The 25435-nt window shown below is 34.3% G+C and overlaps 1 long non-coding RNA gene across 3 annotated transcripts in view; it reads right to left on the bottom strand.

Moving 5' to 3' along the window:
• Positions 1–24926, bottom strand: part of LOC120354155 — a 38707-nt gene extending 13781 nt beyond the window's left edge. Inside the window, exons 1-4 of one of the 3 annotated variants that reach the window (XR_005572847.1) lie at positions 24605–24918; positions 22414–22504; positions 20906–21080; positions 4465–4566 (exon numbers count right to left, since the gene is read on the bottom strand). This is a non-coding gene — a long non-coding RNA (uncharacterized LOC120354155). Of the gene's footprint in view, positions 1–4464; positions 4567–14058; positions 14441–20905; positions 21081–22413; positions 22505–24604 lie in introns of those variants that run through there. The other 2 variants (XR_005572850.1, XR_005572849.1) reach the window with 2 other exon arrangements.
• Between the last annotated feature and the right edge of the window lie 509 nt (positions 24927–25435).

Below are 25435 nucleotides of genomic sequence, written 5' to 3' on the forward strand. Positions count from 1 at the left end.
CACTATTAATCTATCACTGAAATTCTATCAATTTATTCAACTCACTTCAATCGGTTAAAATAACTAATAAATAGCACTTCAATCTTCAAATGACAATTTATTACAATTTCCAACAACAAAATCTTCAATCATTAACACAACAAGAACCAACAAGCAAAACAAACTGAGAAATAGAGATGTGTCGTTCGGTCATGACCCGTTCGAATTGAACGGGTCATTTAGGTGAACGAGTGATCCGGATCACATTTATTAAAAAAACCCGTTCATTTGACCCGTTCATCAACTGGGGTAAACCCCATGTTTTTATTGTCTTTACACATCAACTGTGGTGGACCACCTTTTTTTTTTTTTTTTTTTTTTTGCTTGTTTATAGGAGAGCTATAGAAAATAAACCGTTCAATTGAACGGGTCTTTTTGAACGGGTCGCGGCAGTGAACGTGAACGACTGACCCGAATCAGTAAAGTGATCCGAACTTCCCATCTCTACTGAGAAAGCGAGAAGCAATGACGCAACAGGTAAACACATAGAGTGGCACACTAGCGCTCTCGGCTAGTAGCGGTGCAGTTGCGAAACTCTGAGGCTAGCTCCCCTCTACATGTCTACTCATACCATCGTTACAAGAATTGAATGGAGATGGGAAGTTCGGATCACTTTACTGATCCGGATCACTCGTTCAATTTGAACGGGTCATGACCGGTCGACAAATCTGAAACCTCTAATTGAAAATTTGACCGGCGAACATAATCATAACTATAAAAAGCCGATCGATCAAATTCACTTATATTTTCATTAACTTCTTTACAGAAGTTTAAATAGAGACTACACAGCAAATAACTATCACAGAATAAATAATAAATTCAGCAATATTCAGATTCTAACTTGGAACCAATAGGCCTACTACAACTTGGAATAGATCAAATAATTACTTAGACTAATTATGAAAAAAGTATATCTTTCAACAAATCGAAAAATTATTATTAATAACCTTATCAAATGAAATGAAACTTCAAACAGTAAACTGAGATTTTTCAAGACATTCATACCTTCATTGAAAACTGGTCGACAAAAATCACAGATCTCTATCTCACCGTAACTAGCCGATCTAATTTCACAACTTATTATCACACAACTCCAAATTCATATCACAACACATGAAAAGAGGTAATTAGATAACAAACTCACAATAAAACACTTTATAATTAACACAATTTCTATTCAAAATCAATTAGACAAACACTAACAATATTGACACGACTGGCTAGCTGTAGAGTGTAGACTGGACTGGACTGATGCCTGATGGGCTCGCTCGACACTCGACAAGTTCAAACAAGCAAGAGGCTGCCTGCTAACAGACAAAGACAGTCGGCATTGTGACGTCACACTCTTCTTCTCCTTCCAACGTCAACCGACCAAATTTCAAAATGTCATAAATATCTTGCCAATTTTTCAAACCACCTCAAAAATGTTAATTAGGTGCTGCCATTACAACGTGGACCTCACTATAGAACAATAACAACCACAACAAGATACAGTATCAACACAAAACAGTATCACCACACATGATACAGTATCAACACAATATGATACTGTATCATTTCAACTTGAAACACAACACTATGATAAGATACATTCGCTATCAGCTTTGTCGAATGATAGACAAGAGTAGAAACACCAATGTTAATCAAATACTGTCATTATAACGTGGACCTCACTATAGAACAAGAACAACCACAACATGATACAGTAGCATTCCAACTTGATACACAACACCGTAATTTGATACAAAACAGGATAGAGCTATCTGCTTTGTCGAATGACAGACAAGGATAGCAACACCAATGTTAATCAAATACTGCCATTATAACGTGGACCTCACTATAGAACAAAAACAACCACAACATGATACAGTATCATTTCAACTTGAAACACAACACTATCATAAGATACATTCGCTATCAGCTTTGTCGAATGATAGACAAGAGTAGAAACACCAATGTTAATCAAATACTGCCATCATAACGTGGACCTCACTAGAGAACAAGAACAACCACAACATGATACAATATCATAAACACAATATGATACAGTATCATTTCATACAACACTATGTTATGATACATTCGCTATCAGCTATGTCGAATGATAGACAAGGGTAGCAACACCAATGTTAATCAAATACTGCCATTATAACGTGGACCTTACTATAGAACAAGAACAACCACAACATGATACAGTATCATTTCAATTTGATACACAACACTATGATTTGATACATTCGCTATCAGCTTTGTCGAATGATAGACAAGGATAGCAACACCAATGTTAATCAAATATTTTAACGTGGACCTTGCTATAGAATTGAATATCGATAAGTATTTTCAAACCTCCAAAAAATATTCATTTGCCGACAGAAAAATGTGAAGGCAAACAGGAGCATAATGGATCTATTGAATGAAAAATACTAAGAAATTGTCAAAAACCACAGATTTATTGATACTTAGAAAGACCGGTTTCGGTTATTACACCATTTTCAATCTCTGATAACCTGATCTGAATAAAAACCGAAACCGGTCTTTCTAAGATCAATAAATCTGTGGTTTTTGACAATTTCTCAAGTCTTTTTCATTTATTATAAATAATTACCACAATATCAACTTCTCAACTACACAAAAAACATTATGGTTCTACCTTATTGTTGAGTATACTATAATAACACTAAAACCTAATGTTTGTGCTGTGAGTGATAAAAATGATGATTAAAAAGATAAAAAAATCTGGTGTGGTACACTCACACTACTTTCCTTGCTCATTGAACTGGGAGCCTCATTCTTAAACGATAATAATTTAGAGAAATAACATAATGACGATTGGCGGCAACATAATTATTTGAAACTACGATCGGACTACTGTATATGTGTGTATATAATTATTGTTTTCAGAGCACTTTTTCCTTTGTGTAAATTGTGAAATCTGATGATTTTTTAAAAGTCGTCAAAACAGCTGTTCTACAGATGAAATATCTCGACTATGTGTTATTTTTATAGACTGCTCTACCTACCTACCTCAAGCACGAGAAGGAGGTTACAAAGTACATTTCTCAAGGATGGGGTAAACCCCCCATTAGTTTCCCAGAGAGGAGACTCATGCCAGTTGATGGGGCTGATAAATAACTATACGGAGTATGAATTTGAAATAAATCAGTCGAGTAATTTTTGAGAAAATCGTGAAAAACATGGTTTTTCAGTAATTATCCGCCATTTTTCTCGAGAATATTACGCAGCTCCTGCAATTTTCCTAGAAATAAGACTCATGTCAGTTGATAGGGCTTATAAATAGCTATCCATGGTATAAATTTAAAGAAAATCGTTAGAGCCGTTTTTGAGAAAATCGTGAAAAACATGGTTTTTTAGTAATCATCCGCCATTTTTTCCGCCATCCTGAATTGAATTTTATTGAATTTCTTATTGTCGGGTCCTCATGGTATAAGGACCTTAAGTTTAAAATTTCAAGTCAATCGGTTAATTAGGAATGGAGTTATCGTGTTCACAGACATACACACACACACACACAGACCAACACCCAAAAATCATGTTTTTGGACTCAGGGGACCTTGAAACGTATAGAAAACTTGAAATTGGGGTACCTACCTTAATTTTTTTTTTGGAAAGCAATACTTTCCTTACCTATGGTAGTAGGGCAAGGAAAGTAAAAACTGATCTCATAGAACAAAACAAGACAGTGACAATATTCATCTTTAAAAATAATTTGAAAGTTGGTGGAGCTGACCAAAAAGCGGTCACCCGTCCAACGACAGCACTGAACGCCCGTCACACTTACTCGTACTAACACAACAAAAATGGCATAGAAAACCATGACACATCACAACATGAGTCATGAATCATTTTCCAATTATTAGCTGCACAGGGATAGTGTGTTATTATCTTATGATATCTCTACTTTTTGGTAGAGAGTTAGTGGGGAGGATATTTTTAATAATCTTTCCAAAGAATGGACATTGATAAGTCCAAAGCTCCGCCAATTTATGTACATGCATAACAGTATGATTATTATCTATAGTTATTATATTACAAATTGCTTTTTCATATCATATACAGTTCAATAATATTATTTTCTTAGTCTATATTATGTAAATTCATCTATAATGTTGCTGTATTGTAAGCTATTGTATATAAGTGTATAAGCCAGTATATATTGTAATCTACATAAATAAAGTACTCAATCAATCAATCAGCATTGTTTCATTATTTTGCATTGAAACTAGATAGCACATTTGAAATGACTGACTTCAACACATAGCCGCACTTTGTTAAGCTACAAGGCCTACTGCTACATCCCTCAAACATTTTTATAAAATTACATCATAAATCGTAATAAATTCCAGACAATACATAACACACAATCAATAGTGGAAATAAGATAGTGAGATAAGTTATAAGCCTCACCTGTCAAGTGCCATACTTGAAAGCTGTGGTCCATGACAGGAGTGAATCAGTATAGTCTACCAAGCTCCATTCGATGCGTTGCTGACTGGGTTCACCTCACACCTACAACACAACAACAAAAAACACACATTGAAATTTCGCAAAATTCCCAATCGGATTTGAAATTATTAAGCCAGCAATAAATCATGAAGAAACAGTTGTCAAGATGTATGTATAGATACGATTCACATTCATGAAATTCGAAATAGTTTATTTGACGTTGTTCTTGGGTGATGATTAAACCATAGACAAACAATAGCATAAGTAGATATCCCATGATATAGGGCGTTCATGTCGCAACTTTTACTGTTATCTCAAGCCGTATTTCTTTCCCGTGAAGCTTTATGACGCTGGTAGTCTCTCATATTGTGCCGTTCATACACTCTTACCCGGTCAAAACAGTAAAAATCGACAGTAATCGGCTTGAGATAACAGTGAAAGCTGCGACACATAATCGCCCTATACCATGGGATATCTACTTATGCTATTGTTTCTCTATGATGATACTGACATAATTCAAAGACTCATACGCGGGTTATTTATAGAATAAAACTGTGGACAGAACAGCTTAAAGTGCATTCCGAACCAAATTAATTTGACAGCGACAGTTAGTGGTACCAAAGAGAAACAATAGCGTAAGTAGATATCCCATGGTATAGGGCGTTTATGTCGCAACTTTTACTGTTATCTCAAGCCGATTATTGTCGATTTTCACTGTTTTGTTGGGGTGAGAGTGTATGAACGGCACAATAAGAGAGACTACCAGCGTCATAAAGCTTCACAGGAAAGAACTACGTGGACTATCGGCTTGAGATAACAGTAAAAGTTGCGACATATCTACTCATGCTATTGTTTCTCTATGATGATACCGACTTAATTCAAGACTTATACGAGGGTTTATTAGAGAATAAAAGTGTGGACAGAACAGTTTCAAGTGCATTCCGAACCAAAGTAATTATTTGACAGCGACAATTAGTGGTACTGACCAACTAACAGCTTGTCAAACTAGAGTAACAAGCGATTTTACTTCAATGAATGAATAAATGAAAATTATTTGTTAGAATAATAATAGCATTTCAGAAATTTTAATAAAATATGAATATTTTATATTTCTATAAGATTTATAGAAATAATATAACCTTTCACAGATAGGCTACTTTCCGATTTGAAGAATTCGACACTGTAGTTGATTTCCTCTTGTTTGCAACTTAAAACTATCCTTTTTCAATTATTGTCATTATCCTCCTAAAGGTTGCACAAGTCTAAGATTCGTGTGGTCTCACCCGTTAACACTGGAAATTTGAAATTAAATAATTCTAGTCCTCTCATGCTATAGTGAGGTCCTCGTTATAATGGCAGTATTCGATTAACATGGACTTTTTTATCCTTGTCTATCATTCGACATAGCATATAGCGCTATCCTTTTCTACCTCCGCAACGTTCCAGTTTTTGTTATTGTAGGAATACAATATTAATTAACAAAATATGCAATCCTTATTCTGAAAATGTATTATTTAATCATTAAAAAATATTTTTTCTTGACGAAAAAGTTATAATTAATAATTATTCCAAACAGGAATGAACAATTCATATCACATCAGATACACCGGTATCGACAAAGGCAGTGACAAGGCAGAGAATCAGCAAAGCTGGTTTTTTTATCTTTCTCCACTGCCATTATAACGTGGACCTTACTATACAATAAAATCACTTGTTCTAAATTCCCATATATCAGTATTAGGCCTATATACACGATATAATGGCAGTGTTGAAATATAAGGTAACAACGTTGCCGATCCTCTGTCTTGTCAATGCCTGCTATAGACGGTAGGTAGCTGATACAGGTTTATCAAAGTAATATTAACTGTTCATTCTCGTTTGAAATTAACAATTATAGGAAATTATATTTTTCAATAATATCATAATAAATTTTCATAATGAAGATGAAATAATTAGATACTAATTCTGCATTGTTAAAAGACGATCTGACAACAGAGCAAAGCGAGAAAGAGATAGCACTATCCGCTTTGTTGAATGATAGACAAGAATAGCTAGACCATTGATAATCTAACACTGCCATTGTAACGTGGACCTCACTATATAACCATCCTCGGTATTCAAATTCATTTATTTGCCATAAAATAATACAGATTGATAAAATAAATATTTTAACTTACAAAATGGCACTACCGGCAAAGAAAACTACCGGTAAATAAAGAATCTCTATTCTACCACTTCCTTTCCTGTCTATCAACTCATATTCCTCTCTCTTTTTTCTTATTTTGTAAATTAATTATATTTCTACACTTATGAAGAACTATCTGGCAACATCGAAGAGCTAGAAAAGGATATCCCTATCTGCTTTGTGTAATGATAGACAAGGATAGCAACACCAATGTTAATCAAATACTGCCATTATAACGTGGACCTCACTATAGCGATTAGTGTTCGACATAACGACAATATGATACAGTATCATCTGTTCAGTTAAAATATTCTTCAGATTAGTTCTAATAGGGAATATTCCCACTCGGCCGTAAGAACTACGATTTTATTATTATTTTTTTAATTCACAGAACCAGACACGGAAACTGATTTGAAAAGTGGACATTAAATTACAAGAATTATCTATATATATAAAAGCGAAATGGCACTCACTCACTCGCATAACTAAAAATCTACCGGACCAAAAACGTTCAAATTTGGTAGGTATGTTCAGTTAGCCCTTTAGAGGCGCACTAAGAAATCTTTTGGCAATATTTTAACTCTAAGGGTTGTTTTTAAGGGTTTAAAGTTCGTCTTTAAACATATATTCTTCTTCTCCCAATCTCTTAATTATAATTGAAAATTTTCATATCATATGTTACTATAGAACTATAATCTAGATAGAGTACCTCTTCGAAACAGTTGTTAACTGGCAACTAAATTAATAATTTTGTCAGGTTGGCATTGAGTTGAGTTGACTTTGTTAGGTTGGCACCAAGTTGAAGATTTAAATGCATTTATCGCGGAAAAATTGATTAAGCACTGCTACTTCAATCCTGGGAATATTATATTACTAGCCGTCAGGCTCGCTTCGCTCGCCATATCCGTTTAGCCAGACGTTTAGTCTGGACCCCCGACTGGATTGTTCTAACATATGATAAAAATGCTCAAATGAAAAATGCAGGCGAGCGAAGCGAGCCTGCTGATCTCATTCTTGGATGATCCAGTCGGGTGTCCAGGGGGCGGAGCCCCCTTGCTAGACGGATATGGCGAGCGAAGCGAGCCTGACGGCTAGTTATGTATATGAATAGATTGAGAAAGACAAATGTCTAATGTGGAGATCCTGCAAAGGCTTGCGTACGGGAATATGCCCACCGTATCTAATTAATCAGAAAACAACAAAATTTAAAATGTACTATAAATAATTCGCAATAGAATGAGACAGAACTATGCTTTCATTTGAATCTATTAACTTACTATTAAATATTGAAAACAAAACAGTGATATAAAACTAAACTGAGGTAATGCCTGTCAAACAGCCTAGTATCATAATTGAAAAACATAATTAGAAACGGAATTACAAGAAATATTTACCCGAAAATCAACAATCAACATTATGTGCCGGTTGCACAAAGCCGGTTAAATTTTAACCGTGATTAAATCCACGAGAACCAACCAGAGAAGCAGCCGTCTTCAAAAAAGCCTTCTCTGATTGGTTCTCATGAAATTAATCACTGGTTAAAATTTAACCAACTGTTATGCAACCGGGCATCATCAATATTAAATCAATAATGAAAATATACGAGCGATACTTGTATTATCGTAAAACAGCGAAATAAAACCTATACAGTATTAGAATCAGATAATGTAATGATTATTCAAATGATTATTATTTTTTAATCTCAAAATTAATCACGGTTAAAATTTAACCGGCTTTTGTGCAACTGTGCCTATTAATATGAAAACAATAGAGAATATATTATATTTGTGCGATACATAGACTATATTATCGTAAAACAATGAGAAATAAAAACCTATACAGTGCCAACTACTATTATTTTTCAACCAGTAAGAGCCTTGAAAAACACGGTATCAAATTTTAAAACCGGCTAGAGCCTATACAAGATACATCGCTACAAAGCTTTATGAAATAGAATCGAAATATCCGGACGAAATTGCTCGCAACGCAGAAAAAATAATACAAGAAATAAACCAAGAATTAAATTCACTTAGAAAGATACATGTCAAAAATAATAGCTTGAAACCTATTTATAATATAAGATTATCGTAAAATCACGAAATAAAACCTCTACGGTGTTAGAATTAGATAATGCTATGATTATTCAAATGACTATTATTTTTCAATCTCAACCAGTAAGATCCTTGAAAAACACGGTATCAAATTTTAAAACTGGCAAGAGCCTATACAAGATACATCGCTATAAAGTTTTATGAAATAGACCAAAATCGTTTGCAACGCAGAAAGAATAAGAATAACACCTGGGGTGACATAAGAAGTCGTCAAAACCAAATCAAACGCACAACACTACTAATCTATCACGGAGATTCCATCAATTCATTCAACTCACTTCAATCGGTTAAAATAACTAATGAATAGCACTTTAATCTTCAAATGATGATAATTTATTGTTACATAATAATAATTATTATTATTATTAACTCGAAACCAATTAATATTTATAGAAAGATGGAATTCACAAACCTGAAATGACACGACAAATCTTAAAAACCAAACGCACAACACTATTAATCTATCACTGAAATTCTATCAATTTATTCAACTCACTTCAATCGGTTAAAATAACTAATAAATAGCACTTCAATCTTCAAATGACAATTATTACAATTTTCAATAACAAAATCTTCAATCATCACAACGACAAGAACCAACAAGCAAAACAAACTGAGAAAGCGAGAAGCAAGGATGCAACAGGTAAACACATAGAGTGGCACACTAGCGCTCTCGGCTAGTAGCGGCGCAGTGGCGAAACTCTGAGGCTAGCTCCCCTCTACACGTCTACTCATACCATCGTTACAAGAATTGAATGGAGATGGGAAGTTCGGATCACTTTACTGATCCGGATCAATCAGTCTCGTTCAATTTGAACGTGTCATGACCGGTCGACAAATCTGAAATCTCTAATTGAAAATTTGAACGGCAAACATAATAACTATAAAAAGCCGATCGATCAAATTCACTTATATTTTCATAAACTTCTTTACAGAAGTTTAAATAGAGACTACACAGCAAATAACTATCACAGAATGAATAATAAATTCAGCAATATTCAGATTCTAACTTGGAACCAATAGGCCTACTACAACTTGGAATAGATCAAATAATTACTTAGACTAATTATGAAAAAATATATCTTTCAACAAATCGAATAATTATCAATAACCTTATCAAATGAAAAATGAAACTTCAAACAGTAAACTGAGATTTTTCAAAACATTCATACCTTCATTGAAAACTGATCGACGAAAATCACAGATCTCTCTCTCTCACCGTAACAAAAAACTTGCCGATCTAATTTCACAACTTATTATCATACAACTCCAAATTTATATCACAACACATGAAAAGAGATAATTAGCTAACAAACTCACGATAAAACACTTCATAATTAACACAATTTCTATTCAAAATCAATTAGACAAACACTAACAATATTGAGACGACTGGCAAGCTGCAGAGTGTAGACTAGACAGTAGACTGGACTGATGCCTGATGGGCTCGCTCGACAGTCGACAAGTTGAAACAAGCAAGAGGCTGCCTGCTAACAGACAAAGACAGTCGGCATTGTGACGTCACACTCTCCTTCTCCTTCTCCTTCCAACGTCAACCGACCAAATTTCAAAATGTCGCAAATATCTTGCCAATTTTTCAAACCACCCCAAAAATAATTTCACCACCATAAAAATACTTCACGCATCTAAGAGCCTGTTTCTTATGTAAATATGAATCCCCCAATTATTTTACGATTTTTAAAATACTTTCCAACCATTCGAGAAGCAATATGATGAGAATCTGAGTGAAAATTGAAAAATAATTACAAAAAACACCATTAACTATCGGGCATAGAGGGAAATTCCCTTCTCCCTCATTCATGCTACAAAATTCCCTATTCCGCTAATGCAAATGAAAGGAACATTTTTTTTATCACTGAACCGTATAATAATCTTTTATTATCCAAATCAGAAACGATATTCCAGGTGAATTCCGAACCAACCGAGAATAAGGAAGCTAAAAATATCTTGATGAAATAATTAACCTACAATTTTTGGTAGGCCTAGATTCCAAACATTCTGTAATTTTAATTGGATAGATATTTTATTGGATTGATAAGAGGAATATTGAAACTGTAATATAATATAATTCGGTGGGTTCCGAACCACTGCTTCAGGAACAAAATTAATTATCTAGAAAAGCAGAAAATAAATTAGTGGTTTACAAAAAACCGCTTATTATTAATTAATTAAGAACCGTATTGACCTATATGAAAACTGGACCGCCATTTATTATTAATTTACTATTCAATTTCATGAATTAAAAAACAACTGACGAGCAATGAAAAAAGTAAAGCTTTTGATTGAAGGCATGCGTAGGACTAAAATCTTGAGTGGATTCCAAACCCAACACAATGGTTTCTGAAAAGTCGAAATACTAAACTAAAATGAGAAAATCTACCGTAGTAGGTATATTGGTATAACTTGCATGAAATTAAATACAATTGAGCGATTAAAACTTCAAACAATTTTATCCTGAAATGAGCAGACCAATTCTCGAAAACAGTAATTACATAATATTATAAGATAATATATAAGAATAATTATAATATTTATTATAATAATTATAATATATAATATATAAGAATGATTTCTTATAAATATAAAACTGCATATACTGTAGATGGAATCATAACTTTACAGCTTGGATCAAGGTGATCAGAATACAATAACTTGTTTAAATTTGCCTCGGATGGCAGTTTTCTATGAAAACATACAGCTTTCAATTGCAGTCTAATCATCAAGTTAAAGGCTTATTATTTCCATCGGCCCCGTAATTTGAAAATGGAATTAAATTGAACTTTTTAAAGGCCTAGCCACCTACAATGAACAAATAATATCTAATGATCTTGAATTTATAACAGGAGAAATGAGTTAAGTTTGATTTATTTTAAAACTCATATTGAGAATATGATGCCGGAAACAAATTATTTTAAACATGAGAAATCAACTATGACTAAAAAACATACTATTTTCACCAACACAAAACAGATCCTATTTTACAGCACAAACCCCCGAATTAGATAAATAAGTAAAAAGATCATTTGTATTTAATTAGAATAAAATAGTCAAGATAAAAACCACTGAGAAATCCACACACTATGTTCTTCGCCAAGTATAGCGTTGAGCTAGTTACATGCACAGTAAAGCCTACGCTATTAAATCAAATTTATTAAATCAAATTTTTAAAATCATACACCCGAAAAAATAATTTATTCATCGTTAATAAACCGATCATTCAGTGAATAACCTCAAATTAGAACCGTTCAAAACCTAGTACTGGATGGTGAAATCAGAACTACATCTTAAATCAACTTCTTGAAATCTTTGATTCAATGTTAATAAACCGATTAATTATTTAGTTGATATCAAATTAGAATCATTCAGAACAAATTATTAAATAGTAGAATCAGAACTACAGAGTCAGAATCTAACAAAATCTTGGAAACTGTAATCAAAATCAATCTTGGAAATAAATATTGATAATAGGCCTAATTTCATAATTAATAGACTAATTTCAAGATACGACATAGCCTAGTTAGGTTGGGTAAAGGTGAAACATCGACCTAGTTACTTGAATGGTATACGGTGTTAAATCAACTTTTTAAAATCCGAAACCTAATAAGATCATTGATTCAAAGTCAATAAACCGATCATTCCGATGATAATCTCAAATAAGAATTGTTCAAAACCTAGCTACACAAAAACCTCCTAGCTGTTCAAAACCTCCTACACATTGGATTGTATATCCAATTAGTTACTTGGATGGTATACGGTGTTAAATCAACTTTTTAAAATCTGAAACCCAATAAGATCATCTATTCAAAGTCAATAAACCGATCATTCAGATGATAATCTCAAATAAGAATTGTTCAAAACCTAGCTATTTAATGGTGAAATATCAGTCCTACATTGCCGGCACCTACAGTGAAGCTGCTGCTATTAGACGTTAAACATTGAGCTAGTTACTTGGATAGTATACGGCATTAAATCAAATTTTAAAAATAATAAAACCCGATAAAATCATTGATTCAAAGTCAAAAAACTGATCATTCAGTTGATAATCTCAAACTAGAATTATTGTTCAAAACCTAGGATTTAATGTTGAAAACAGTCCTACATAGCCGGCACCTAGCTACCTAGAAATAGGGAATAGTATTATTGTAGTTCAACAGAATCTCACATCAAAATCCCAGATTACTAGCACAAAAGCGAACTATTAAATTTTAATTCATATACAGAGAGAAACGTATAAATAATTATAATTGGAAAACTACAGACCTCCTGAAGTGTAAAATCAAAGCCGGCCACATAACCTCAACTGTTGTATCCTTGTATCCAACACTCACACACACACTAGATCACTAGATAGAACTCGACACTAGTAAATTCACTTTTTTCATCACTGAGATTTAATATTAATTAATGCACTGACTCTATATGAATAAACAATAAAGATAAAACAGAAAGCACTATACAAAGGAACAAAATCCGACAGATATTCAAATTAAACTGGCCGTTGACTGAGCACCTACGCGGAGTAATATTTTGTACCATGGGACTACTTTCTTTAGCCTACCTTGAAAATCACATTCAACAGTCACTATTGCTTAAACGAGAGACATCAATTCTATTCATAGGAGAATACTGACACTATCAAGCAAAAAATCATTACACTGTCTGCAGCATTGGTTAAATATGAGGCATTCATGTTAACCTATGAGTATTACTGCCAGATTGAAAAGAAACATAGGCACATCGGCCTAAACACAGCAATGCAGAACAAAATTATTTTGAACGTACATTCATAGTACAATAGTCTAGGTGGATTCCGAACTCTAATTGAATAGAATCGAATATTTACTTCGCCAAAATACAAGATACATAAGACAAATGATGTAAATCTATCTAATAAAGCAGTATGAATAGACTAATCATCAGCAGAGAAAATTAACTACAAATTCTAACTTATTAACTACGGAACAATTTCAGAAGGCTTACAAAGGAATTTGACCTGAATTGACCACACAAATTTGATATTAAATAGATTTTAACATCGAATATATGAGACCAACACGCCGTTTCCCTTAACGTTTGCAGTATTCTGAAATCGAACATCTTACGAACTAATAACCTTAAAAATATAGGGGCAATGAAACGAAATTCGAGGCCTAGCCTTCTAAACTGAACTACATCAATTAATGAAATCAAATTAATATCATGAGGGGTGAACTATAATTATTGGAAAAGATTTCCTACCTCAAAGGAAGACATGAACCGAAAACCACGTTTCACTTCTCACTAACCAAAGTCATATCACCACCAATAATTTCACAACCCCGTAATAAAATACATGAAAGGGAGCATTCAATTAGTATATTCACAATAACACACCGATTAATAACGAAATTATTAATTTGAAAGTAATAAGACAATTACAAGGGAGAGCAACTAGCGTTCGAAGCTGTTCAAGGCAAAGACGACTGTAGACTGACTTGTTGCTGCAGGTTTGGCTGGGCTGATGCATCACTTTCCTTCTACAACGTCAACCAACCCATTTCAAGATGTCGCGCAAATCTATTTCCAAATTCATCAAATCACCCCAAAATTACTTTCACTACCAGATAAATACTTCTCCTCATCAGAGAACGTGTGCCATTCTCAATAACGTATCCCCAAACTATTCTAGAATTTTTAAAACACTTCCCAAGAATTATAAAAGCAATTTGAAAGAGATATGAGTGAAAATATTCGAAATAATTACGGAAAAAGTCCATGAACTTTCCGACATGATGAGGCCGGGTGGGAGAGTGGGAATTTCCCTTTTCCCTCTCGCATGCAGTAGCTCATCTATTTACCATGCTACAGAGAAATTACTATAGTGAGGTCCACGTTATAATGACAATATTTGATCAACATTGGTTTTGCTATCCTTGTCTATCATTCCACAAAGCAGATAGCTCTATCCTGTTTTGTATCAAATTATGGTGTTGTGTATCAAGTTGAGATGATACTGTATCATATTGTCGAACACTAATATTGCTATAGTGAGGTCCACGTTATAATGACAGTATTTGATCAACATTGGTTTTGATATCCTTGTCTATCATTCGACAAAGCCGGTGGTACTATCCATTTCTAGGTCCACAACGATGCCAATTGTGTTTTTGACAGTGTAGAAATATAATTACAGTAATTAATTCAGAGAATCGGCATCGCTATTTTTCTATCTTTATCCACTATCATTATAACGTGGACCTCACTATAGTGGTTCGGAGAACAGTAGAACTCGCTACACGCACAACATCACTACTCACACACGCCCGCCTATTCACCCACAAACACACATACAAATTGGATTTGGAGTATTATGCAATAGGATCGGTGGAGGACGCTGAGAAATAGAAGTTCTTTACACTATTGAGCTAGGATGCACAGTTAAAGAGATAAAAATCTGGTGTGGCGCACTCACACAACTTTCCTTGCCGTTATGAAAATTGATCACCTGACGCTAGTGTTCCCGCGCATCTCAAGTCTACTATTCAAAGATTTGAGCCAGCTGGTGACAGGACAATAACGCTGGAGACACACATGAGGTCTGCTATCTCTTCATAGTGAATGATTTAATAGAATCAACAATAATTTGCAATTGAATAATCACATTTTCTCGAATTTAAAGCTTATTTTCAATTTTAGGTGAAAATGTTACTGAACATAAATTGTAGAGATTTTCATGCTCAATCTACTCCACTTGATTTTTTTTGTTTCAATTGTATCTGAAGCCTGATAATTGGGAATCTATCTGCATTGATGGGGCGGAGCTCCTGAAGTTTCTACAGATATGGGACTTGTGGCAGTTGATAGAGCTTATCAATGACTATTTTAGGTATAAATTTGATCAAAATCGTTGGAGCCGTTTCCGAGAAAATCACGAAAAACCCTGTTTTTGACAACATTTTCGCCATTTTAGCCGCCATCTTGAATTGCATTTGATCGAAATTGTTCGTGTCGGATCCTTATAAGGGAAGGACCTTAAGTTCCAAATTTCAAGTCATTCCGTTAATTGGGAGATGAGATATCGTGTACACAGACGCACATACACTCATACACACACACACACACACACACACACACATACAGACCAATACCCAAAAACCAGTTTTTTGGAATCAGGGGACCTTGAAACGTATAGAAATTTAGAAATTGGGGTACCTTAATTTTTTTCGGAAAGCAATACTTTCCTTACCTATGGTAATAGGGCAAGGAAAGTAAAAATCTGAAACTTGAAATTAGGGACTTGGGGAAAAAATCATCAAATTCTAAATTTGTTTAAATGTTGAACTGTGATATATGAAATAATATCACCTTGGAACGCTGTTAACTAAAAGTCCCCTACACGTTTGAGCTAGGATGCACGGTTAAAGAGATAAAAAATCTGAAACTTGAAATGAGGGACTTTGAAAAAATTATCGAATTATAAAAAAATTCAAAATATTCAACATTAATTTGATGTATGAAATAAGACCACCTTGGAGCGCTGAAGAATAAAGGTCCTCTACACTTTTGAGCTCGGAAGCATGCTTGAAAAGATAAAAAATCTGAAACTTGGATTGGGACTTCGAAAATTCGAATATCAAAAATTAAAAAAATTTGAACATGTTATACATGAAATAATATACCGCTTTGAAGCGCTGCGGAGAATGAGCCCAATTTGAACCTGATCCGATTGAAAAGTTAGGTTGATTTTTAGGGTTAAATTTCCGAATAAAGGGCCGCCATCTTGAAACGGGGATAAATTTAAAATTTTTAAATATATACGTTTCGGCGCCTTGTTCCAAAATAATTGAGTACCAAATTTTATCCAAATCGGTCCATAACACCATAATATCATATAATATCCCAGCAAATATCAACACAATGTTATTAGTATAATAATATGCACATGGAAAACAAGATACATTTATAATAGGAGAAAATATTGCAAACGTTATACAGTGAAACTTAATTCTAAAGATCCTACCTTTCTCATGTAAGCTCAGAATGCTTACGATGTTAGTCGAGTCGCCGTTGCAGTTTCAGTGTAGAATGTAGGTACAAACCTTGTATTCCTTGCTCTACTGTTTCTCGTTTAAAATAATCAATTATATTTTATCAAGTAAGAAATTATATTTTTCAATAATTTCATAATGAATTTTCATAATTAAGATGAAATATTTTGTTAATTTATTATTAATTCTACATTAAAAAATGACGATCTGGCAACAGAGCAAAGCGAGAAAGAGATGGCGCTATTTGCTTTATTGAATGATAGACAAGGATATCAATACCACTGCTTATCAAACACTGCCATTATAACGTGGACGTCACTATAGTTTCTAAATGGTTGTGTTAATTTCAAATATTTGAGGCAGGAAATTTATGAAAATTCAATTTATACAACTCAATTAGAAAATAGAAATAATAAGACACAAACAGACATTGAAGATTATTGAAGATTATCAGCATGTGAGCGTCAATTCACCAATTTATTACTGCAAGAGGTTGTGTAATAAATATGTAATATCAGCTCAGTTTCTGACTCTTAATACCACATTAAATAACATACGGGAATGGGTAAGAAGTAAAACTCATTTCAGATTGTAAAATACTTCAAATATTTCAGTTGTTTTTATTCTTTTGTTAACCTTCCGGCAGTCGCGCTGTTGTAAAAAGTACAACAGTGTCAGTTTTTTGCTGCACAAAACTATTGAATGGGGTGGTGTCAGTGAATGAGTCACCTATGCATTCCAAAACTTTCCCCCCCATCACTCCACTGAGTTGCAGTATCAACCGAGCAATGGATTAGTCTTTAGGTGCCATTTAGTCGCACTGTGCATAAGATGGGGAAAGACTGTATACGGCGACTTTGAACCTAGCTCCGCAGTGCAGGCTGGATGCTTGTCTGAATCGGACTAGGCGCTGAGACAGCAAATAATAGCAGCGTTGGTGGGAATGCGAGCGGCCGCAGTAACATCTTCCACCCAGCAATGGTCGGCGTAGTTACGCCTAGCGGACAGACGAAAGATCAAACCAGTCGGTTATTTGATCCCTCCAGCCAGGCTCAGCCAAGCAGCCGAGACAATAGAATAATGGAGTGGCGGTCTTATTCGCGTTCATCAGCAGTTTTCTTTCTCACGATTATTTTTATTTTTGTGTTGCCTATAAACTCCAGTCACCAGTAAAAAGTTTCCAGAAACGTGGTGTACTACCATATTAATGACTTTTCATGATGATTTTTAATTATTTAAAAACATTGTTGACATTCTGAGCCTTTAGGCTAAACTTGGGGTCGCTGAGAACGAATCTGCAATCAGAATTTCTCTATCACGAAAAATAACGAAAAAAATCCAGCTGTTGATCTTCCGGCAACCGTTAACAGTCATCCTGCAATGCGGCCGAAACACTTCCAAGCCAGACACCCATCTCGAATGACAACAACGCCAAGCTGTAAGAAACCATCCTGCACTGCGGCGCTAGGTTGAGGGCCGATTTCCGAGCTCGGGATTTAGCTAAGTCCTAGACTTTAAACAGCTGGAGTCAGAAAATTGGTTTTCCAAAACGGGGCGTAGTCGCAGTCATTGTCATAGTCATGTTTGAATTAAATTTCGAAAAACTAGAAAATTGAACACAAAATAAAATAAAGAGAAAATATTGTAAAGTTTTAGCTATTTTGAATTATGTAGGAATGTCTAATTTCGTCAAGTAAAAACGTTTCCAATTATAGAAATGAGGAAATAAAAATTACAACTCTGTTATAAAAGCTGCGACTACGCCCCGTTTTGAAAAGCCAATTTTCTGACTCCAGCTGTTCAAAGTCTAGGACTTAGCTAAATTCCGAGCTCGGAAACCGGCCCTAAACGAATCAATAACACAGAATTGATGGCTTTACTTGATGACTTATTGGGCTATGAAATGGTAATCATCCATATGTCCATAGGCGTAAAATAATCCAAGAAGATGGAGAAAGTAATTATACAATTAATTAATATGTTTTGACAGTAAACAGAGTACTTGAAAAATTGGATGTTGTACAAAATACAACACGCGACTGCTCGTGTGATTGAGTAGGGCGCGACTACCGGAAGGTTGATTGATTGATTGATTGAGTACTTTATTCATGTAGATTACAATATATACTGGCTTATACACTTATATACAATAGCTTACAATACAGCAAAATTATAGATGAATTTACATAAAATAGACTAAGAAAATAATTATTGAACTGTATATGATATGAAAAAGCAGTTTGTAATATATTAACTATAGATAATAATCATATTGTTATGCATCTACATAAATTGGCGGAGCTTTGGACATATCAATGTCCATTCTTCGGAAAGAATATTAAAAATATCCTCCCCACTAACTCTCTACCAAAACGTTAATTTCGTTATTTAAACTAAGGTTAAGAGATCTTTCAAGGCACTGAATTCAGTTAAGATATGCAGGCGATAATAGAATGAATAAAATATTAAACAATTCGTTAAAAACAAGTTGGCAAACGGTGACGATTACATGGACAGTGTAGAGCATGTGAGCTCATAGCTGAGGTGTCGACCGGATGACGATCGAGTTTCTTAGCTTGTTGCAGAACGCACTGCCTCTTGTGGGACCAGCCGATTATAAGACACGCCACCGAAATTCAGTCGCGTTTTTATTCATTCAATACTGTACATGCTCACTGACAGAAACAATGAGATACTAGTTTCGGTTGTCACTACACTCTCAACAATAAGATGACTATTCAGGATCGATAATATCGCATCAACCGGGACTACTATTCCATTGTTGCGTCACTATTCATTATCATGTAGCAGATTACATAGTGTCGGTTGCACAAAATCCAGTTCCATTTAATCGTGATTAATTTCACGAGAACCAATCACATACAACGTTGCCTTTGTATAGACGGTAGCTGATGCAGGTTTCATTCTCGTCTAAAATAGCCGATTATATTTTATTAAGCAAGAAATTATATTTTTCAATCATTTCATAATTAAGATGAGATATTTTGTTGATTAATTATTAATTCTACATTGTTAAAAGACGATCTACAATGTGTTTTCTACATTGCTGTACGGCATGGAAGCATGGACTTTGCAAAAGTCAAACCTCAAAAACATCGAGGCATTTGAAATGTGGTGCTATAGAAGGATGTGGAGAATACCATGGACAAGAAAAGTGACAAATAGGGATGTAGTGTTAATGATGGCAAAGAAAAGTGAAGTTATTGCGACTATAAAGAGAAGAAAATTGCAATATTTGGGCCATGTAATCAGGGGTGAAAAGTATGAGCTGTTGAGACTTATATTGCAAGCAGGGATCATGGGGGGTCGATGTCAAACGAGGCAAACGACAGAAGAGTCCTGCGACAGTCGAGACCAGCGACGGTAGAGACCGGCGACATTCGAGGCCAGCGACGGTAGATGACTGATGAAAAAGTGGCCTCAAATGTCGCCTGCGTTAGGCGACAGTTGAGGCCACTCTAATTTTTGTACAGCCCCGACAGTCGAGACCTGCGACGGCAGAGGACTCCTGAAAAAGAGGCCTCAAATGTCGCCTGCGTTAGGCGACAGTTGAGGCCTCTCTAATTTCTGTACACTCCCGACAGTCGAGACCTGCGACCGTAGAGGACTGTAAAAAAGTCCTCTACGGTCGTAGGCCTCGAATGTCGTCGGTCTCGACTGTCGCGCCCCCATCATGGGAAAGAGGAGTGTGGGATGAAGAAGGATATCCTGGCTGCGTAATTTAAGAGAATGGTATGGCTGCAACTCAAGGGAACTATTCAAGGCTGCAATCAATAAAGTGAAAATTGCCGTGATGATTTCCAACCTCCGATAGGAGAAGGAACAAGAAGAAGAAGAGAAGACGATCTGGCAACAGAGCAAAGCGAGAAAGAGATAACGCTATCCGCTTTGTCGAATGATAGACAAGGATCATTGCTAATCAAGCATTGCCATTATAACGTGGACCTCACTACAGCTGCAAGGCCTACAGGAAACATTTGAACTCAATAGAGCTGAATACAATTCAAATGAAGAGATGTATTTATTACAAGACTCACCAGCTGTTGTCAAGGAGCACACGTGAAGGCTCTGCTCTGGTCGTCTGACTCAAGTCACATGAGGATGGCAGCTCATAAATCAGCATCCATGTATCTCAACCTCCAGCCATCTGGTTTCATCAATACATGCAGAGCTCGTGTCAAGTATCTCCTCCACCAATTTGTTGGTCCATACCTATAAATACAATTTTTATCTATGAAAATTTGCCTTCAAGATTCATTTATTGTCAGAACACTTAAACAAAAATGCAAGACAAAGTCAACAATTTAATAAAAAAATTCTAAAATATAACAATAAACGTTAATAGTCATCACAGTCACATCGTAATATATACAAAAATAAGACAAAGATAAGCAAATTCTATATAATATTCATAGATTATCAGCTGTTCTTAGTGAGAATTTGTGTGCATTTTTGGCTTCAAAATTCATAAAATAACTTAATTAATACAATGTGCAGTGATAATTAAGTGTAATATTTAACTATAATTTGGTGTTTTAATTTTTCTAAATTTAAAATTTGCATCTCATATTTATCTTTGGACTAAAGTTGAGCTTGAACTTCTTACAGAAGAAACATAACCTATTTTTTGGACATGTAATCAAAATTTGGGAATGGAATAGTTTTGGGCCAAGCCTGTTGTTCCTTCCCAAACATATTTATATGATTTGTTATTGTATGCACGTATAAATAAATATAAGGAACATTTTTAAAACAGGTATATCACAGAATAAGAAAATACAACGACATCACCACAAATCCTCATAACCATATGGACAGCAGTCAATTAGAATCTTTCTAACAGAAACCTTAAAACTATTAATATCACATTCTTTAATATGAGCAGGCAGTTTATTAAATAACCTCTTTCCAAATTCAACAAAGCTTTTCAAAGTTAAATGGTAATTGCACTGGACACCTACTAGACAGACATTCCATTTTTAAATTGTATTTAATCAAGGAGAATTATCAAACCCAAAAATATCGAACAATAAACTATAATTTCACCAAACCTTCATTTTCGAGTGATAGAAGTTATGATAATTGCAAGATATAAACTGATATTATAGATCAAAACAATCGACAAGCCATTTCGTGAGAAAATTAAAAAACTGGTGATGTTGACCAAAAAGCGGTCACCCGTCCAACGACAGCACCGAGCGCCCGTCACACAACAAAAAAACCATGACACATCACAACATGAGTAATTATTTTTTTGATTATTCTCCAATTAAATAAAATATGAAATGTTATTGATAGCTGCACAGGGAAAGTGTGGTATTATATATTATGATATTTCTCAGCATTGTTTCATTATTTTGCATTGAAACTAAATAGCACATTTATCTACACATAACCGCATTGTGTTGAGCTAAAATAGAAGGCCTAGCCTCTCAAGCATTTTCGTACAATTACATAACATTTTAATCAATTCCAGACAATATTCAACACAGAATCAATAGTTGAAATAAGATAGTTAAATAGTGAGATAAGTTACAAGACGCACCTGTCAAGTGCCGCCATACTTGTTTGCTGTGGTCCATGACAGGAGTGAATGAGTAGCCAAACTCCAATGGATGCGTTGCTGACTGACGCACCTACAACATAACACAAAAACACACATTCAAATCTCACAAAATTCCCAAACGCATTTGAAATTATTAAGCCAGCAATAAATCATGTAGAAACAATTTTCAAGGTGTATAAATACGTTTCACATTTTTAAAATTTCAAATATTTTATACGGCGATCTTGACTGAGGATGACATCGACATAATTCCAAGGCTTGTGCGCAGGTTGATTAATATCTATATCAAACTATACAATAATGGAAAGAACTGGCTTATACATGTAGGGGGATAGGAAATTCACGAATGACGCATCATCACGTCTCAACTACTCAACTCATTAACTTGAAATCTGGCAAATATAGACCCGATTGCACAAAAGCTGATTAATCGTGATTAATTTTACGAGAAGGTGTTTTTGGAAAGTTGCCTTCTCTGATTGATTCTCGTGGAATTAATGACGATTAAAATTTAACCGGCTTTTGTGCAACCGGCACTTAAGATTCTTAATTCATAAAGGATGGTGGTTATTCCATGGTTTCTTCATGGATCAAAAAAAATTGAGCTATTACTAGAAGCATAGAGAAACAATAGCGTAAGTAGATATCCCATGGTATAGGGAGTTTATGTCGTAACTTCTACTGTTATCTCAAGCCGATAGTCCACGTAGTTCTTTCCCTTGAAGCTGTGTGACACTGGTAGTCTCTCATATTGTGCCGTTCATACCCTCTCACAACAACAAAACAGTGAAAATCGACAATAATCGACAGTAATCGGCTTGAGATAACAGTAAAAGTTGCGACATAAATGCCCTATACCATGGGATATCTACTTACGCTATTGTTTCTCTATGCTAAACGTATATAGGCTATTACAGTTTGAAATACTACATACATTTCATAGAAACTTTACAATTTGAAGAATACGACATAACCTAAAAATTACCCGAGCTAGATTCCTTCATATCAGTATCAGTTTCCGCGTTCGGTTCATTGGAAATATTTTTTTTCATGATTTCTAATGGGAATATAACAAAACACAAGAAACGTTTTTGCTAATCAAAATATTTTTACCGACAGCTCTATGTGGTATGAAATTAGATCAGCTAAATTATCAGAATAATATCTAGTTTAGAATAAAGAATCTAGTTTAGTTAAGGGTGTAGCTGTACTAAAGTGGGTCAATACATGTGCATATTGCGTTATCGCATCTCTAAAAGATAGAACCCATTCTAAGAATAATATCAGAATAATATGTGAGAGAATTAATCAATAATAGGCTAACTTAATTATTACATTTTGCATTGATCAAACAATTCCTATTTGTAATACTTGAAGAAATTAACAACGAAAAGTAAATAAATATCGAACTTACTATTATCCATAAATTATGAATACATTATCATAGAGAAATAATAGCGTAAGTAGATATCCCATGGTATAGGGCGTTTATGTCGCAACTTTTACTATTATCTCAAGCCGATTACTGTCGATTATTATTGTTTTGATCGGGTAAGAGACATTATCCTCAAATCGAAATAAGAAATCAGTGGTAGACTCAAATTATTAGACATTAGAACTGAGGGACGCAGACTACTGTAACGCAGAACTTCAAATAGGATCTCAAAATAACACCGAAATTAATCACAATTTTAAAACATATTTAGGCTACACCACAAATTATGATTAAATTATCCGTGAATCGGAATGAAATTTCATAGATCTGGTAATTTAAACTGAGAATAGCATTAGTAACGCAAGACTCCCAAATTATTATTGCAATGTACGGACACCAACATAAAGACCTAGCCGTGCAATTTCATAGGTTAGATTAACCAATAAGCTACTCGTTCAACAAACTTCAAAGAATCGGCTAAAATTTATAAAATTAAATTGAACCTTTTTAAAGACAAGAACTTCAATTAATATTTGATTATTCAACGGGTATATTAGATTTGAATTAAAACTAAACAAGTATCAAGTGGATAACCTGTTGAACACGATCATCTATCCGCTAACCAGCTATTGAACGTTTATAAATGCATGTATAGAAAAAGGAAATAATAGTCAAAAGCTATCTGAAATGTGATGGATATCAATAATAAACAGTGAATTTCATAATGTACTTTACCTAAAATGTAGATAGAACGAAAATTCAGTCAACTTTTGAGCATATCAGTTCATTGTCATGAGTCAAGAGCACTTACGTTTGTAATCAAATAAATTTAGCACTAATAGCACAATTAGAAACTATAAAATTATGTTGAAAAACTGTTATTTTGTACAGACATACTTTAGAATTACAATAATTCATTATTATCAAGGAAACTTTGGAAAATTAACACTAAAATCTGACAGTTGTTTTTTGACAAGACAGACACAGAACACAAACTCTGCTAGAGTCAAGAGCACTTACGTTTGTATTTAGATAAATGTAGAACTAATAGCACATTCACCTAATTAGAAACTATAAAATTATGTTAAAAAACTGTTATTTTGAACAGATATACTTTTAGAATTACAATAATTATCAAGAAAACTTTAAAATATTCACTAAAATCCTACAGTTGTTGTTTTGACTAGCTAGAGTAGCTAGTAGGGACGTTCCGATACTTTCGATACTTACTGGTATCGATACTTTGCTTTCGATACCGGTGGTATCGGTATCGGTATCGAATGATTCGATACTTTACTGGTATCGATACGCAAGTTGGAGTATCGAAACGGTATCAAATGGCGAAATGGGTAAAAAAGTAGTTCACTTCAATTAATTACATAATCATAAATAAATTGTTATATAAATTTTAGAAGATTATAAGGATTAATATAGATGAAAATTATAGTACTGAATTATAGCCCAGTGTAGCAGTTACCAGACATTATGACATCACTAATAACAAACAGTACGATTTCAGATATTTCGAAGAGAAATTGTCCTGAACTGATCCAGTTATTTGCAGCA

Source organism: Nilaparvata lugens, chromosome 14, assembly GCF_014356525.2.
Source record: "Nilaparvata lugens isolate BPH chromosome 14, ASM1435652v1, whole genome shotgun sequence".
In the NCBI taxonomy this organism is placed as follows: Eukaryota; Metazoa; Arthropoda; class Insecta; order Hemiptera; family Delphacidae; genus Nilaparvata; species Nilaparvata lugens.